The sequence below is a fragment of the Mercenaria mercenaria genome, chromosome 18 (assembly GCF_021730395.1).
Source record: "Mercenaria mercenaria strain notata chromosome 18, MADL_Memer_1, whole genome shotgun sequence".
Lineage (NCBI taxonomy): Eukaryota > Metazoa > Mollusca > Bivalvia > Venerida > Veneridae > Mercenaria > Mercenaria mercenaria.
The window spans coordinates 20,411,765-20,415,236 of NC_069378.1; positions in this window are offsets into that span (position 1 = coordinate 20,411,765).

The window sequence follows — 3,472 nt, forward strand, 5'->3', positions numbered from 1 at the left end:
GACGAAGAGTCTGCCGTTGGCCCAACGTTGGGCCAACGCATGTCTGCTATCTGGGCTGGTTGTTTGTTGCAGTAGATTGGCAAATGTGTGTTGTAAAATACTAGCAACACACCAGGTAATCTTCTGCATGCCCTTCTTGCGACGCGCACGCCACTAGCGGGGAGGATGTATTTTGTTTTCCATTTTGTTTTTATTATTTTTTGTATTTTTTATATATTTTTCATTTCTTTATTTCGTCATCTTCTTCTGTGCATTTATATTTATTTCTTTTAAACACATACTACATGTGACACGCATTCATTACTTCATGTTCTTCCTTCTGTAAAAACTGAATTGAAGATTGTTCTTTGCGACGGACTAGGCCTAGACAACAAAAAAGAGGCAATATGTGCACAGCAGTTAATCTGATCCTGACTATAGTCTATCCAACAGAAATAACGCTTGGCATTGATATGCCTGTGATGCATAGGTCAAGAACAGTATAGCTTCTTGGCAGGTCATATCAGTGACGGTTTCACATTCAGTGTGATGCCACGAAAGTGATGTGTCAAGTCGCTTTCCATGCAGATGGCACATACAAATACGGCTAGACGCGAAAACGAACTAAACGGTCCAGCCGAGTTTCAGGTGGAATTTTTATGCAGCGACCTGCTTCTACTATAGCCCTACAAATGACACATTTCGAATATGTTTTGCCCACAACTTCAGCCCTGAATAGACAACATTATCTATAGATGGGTTGTTGTCAGACTTATCCCTATTTAACTTTTTCCGATCCAGCTTCCTTAGGCAAGCCTCAGAAAGAACTGTCATTTCGGATACATTTTTATTACACGTTAAAGCGAAATGAGCCGTGCCATGAGAAAACCAACATAGTGGCTTTGCGACCAGCATGAATCCAGACCAGCCTGAACATCTGCGCAGTCTGGTCAGGATCCATGCTGTTCGCTTTCAAAGCCTATTAACCGTTAGCGAACAGCATGGATCCTGACTAGACTGCGCAGCGCAGGCTGGTCAGGATCCATGCTGGTCGCAATTGCACTATGTTGGTTTTCTCATGGCGCGGCTCAAATATTATCTGTGCCACTGGTACTTATCCCAAGCAAGAACCCACCCTACGGCCTTGATAAGATTACTGTCTTTTCTTAGTATTAATGCTACACAGCACACAGATATCTGCCATTACTTATAATAACTACCTGAACTGTAATAAAGCTGACCGGTCACTTATACATGAATACCGTCACACATGTAATGCATCAATAACTTTACATTAGGAACAGCGTATAGATAAATCAAGTACAGATTGTTTGCAAAAATAACGTTCTCTTTTTTTATTTATTTATAGGATTTTAATCTTAAAATGTTATTTTCCCCTTAAATAAACAGATTTTGTCACTTTTTTCGACTGGAATTCAATTATTTAAAACTTCCGTTAAGTGATGACATTATAATTTTACGGTAATTAAACAATTTATTTTTTCAAGAAAATATACCCTGGCCCAGATAAAATAAGAAAACATCTTGATAGGAACAGATACAAACCAGTTTCTGCTGTAATAAGTTAACTAATACATTGGTTTATCGTTGACTCGAAACGATTTGGGTATTGTTTAGATACTTAAGGAGAAATTTGTATTTAAAATGTAGGCTAGAAGCATATGATAGTGTCCGAAGTCCTTGTTTCATTTTCTTTTATTCCTTTACTACTTAACTACATCTTTGATTTATCGCTAAATTTTCTTTATTTCTTCATTATGTAATTACATTGCTTACTTGTAAACAGTCGTGCCATAAATGCTTATTTATGTACATCTTTATTCAGGGAAAGGACAGTCGTAAGCTAATTAGCTTTCTGTCCAATTCCCTTATTTCTGTTGTTGTATATTATTCATGTAATCATTTATAAATAAAATATGTTTAACCCAATAATTTGGTATTTCAAACATATGATCTTTGTTCATTTTTTTGTGTCGAATAGCATTTTTTTTCGAAAACGCTCGTAAATGTGTCATTATTTACAAAAACAAAAACTCACCTACCTCGATTTTGTATATATTGATGCGCAACACCAGCACCGGAAGTCACGCAACCCATTTTAAGCGTATTCCCAGTGGGAATTGGATTGCGCGTTTACCACCCTTGTAAGTATTTCGATCCAAGAATCGGTTGGAGCAAAATATGTTTAAGATCTTTATTTCTACAAAAAGAGGTATGAATAAAGAACATGTATGTGTTTCCCGTTTAAAAGTAATATATATTCAGTAAGTTATAGTGAGTTAAAAAGTGTCATTTTGTTGAATAAATGCGAAAACAAAAGTTTATCGCGTTATTTTTAATTCATTTTTCAACTTAGGGCTATTGAACGGTCTGTTGTTGTTGATGATATTGTTTTTTATAAATTATACCTGACTTATATAGCTTGCTTTTCAAAACAAACATGTCCAAACTTCGGACGCTTTACACACATGATAGTCATTCAGGGCGCAAAATTCACCCTCTACCGGGCACAGACAAAGAGCGGTCTGACCAGAGGGACAAAATGAGAGAAAGCCCGCGGAACACACAGAGAGAATTTTTTTAGATACAGACATGCCGGGCTAACTAAGTCTAGCTCTATAGATACCAAGTGCTTTCCTTCCTATTCGGAAATCTTTCTTATAATCTTCTCTACAGTTTCCCGACGAAACAGAAATCGGGTTCAAAATCATTAAAAAGAATAGTTCATTTCAAAAGAAGACCCAGCTTCGTGTAGATCTATCAATTGTTGCTGGCGCTTTCTACACCTAGATGCAGTAACTGTTAAAGTGATTGCGAAAACATTGCCAAAACTACATTGATATGGTCTCAAGATCATAATTATTGCAGAACGAATGTTGGTGTATTGTTTTCTTTCCTTTTTTTTTTTCAATAGATGTATCTTGGGCAAATTTGCGTCTGGTCCGATGATGGCTCCAAAGTTCGAAACTGACTTCGAAACTGACTTCCATTCGGGTGGTGTCTCAGTTTTAGCCATACAACGTACAGTCAAGCTTATCGGAGACACCACGTGTACGAACAGACCACTTGCATTAAGAGACCACTTTTTCAGTTCCTCTTTTGTTATGAAAGAATACAGAGATTATCAGTGTTAATGAAATCTCTTACGTAATTGTTTAACAGTCGATGTTGGCATTGGAAAGAAAATACCCTTCGATGGGAACAGGCAAAGGTCGTACGTCTGCCGAAGTATTGCTACATCTGTTTTAAAGTCTCGGGTTTGTTGCATAAAATCTAGCTGTACATATTGGAACAATTTTTCTGGAATTTCAAGCAATTTGTGCTTCTACATTCAACATTGAATTAATGCGCGGATGGAATAATTCTAACTTGTATCTCTTCAAGTAAATGTGATGTGCATATTCATAAAACAAAGAGCCACAGAGAGCATTTATTAATTCTTTCGCTTTAAAAGTAGTGGACTTCAGCCTCT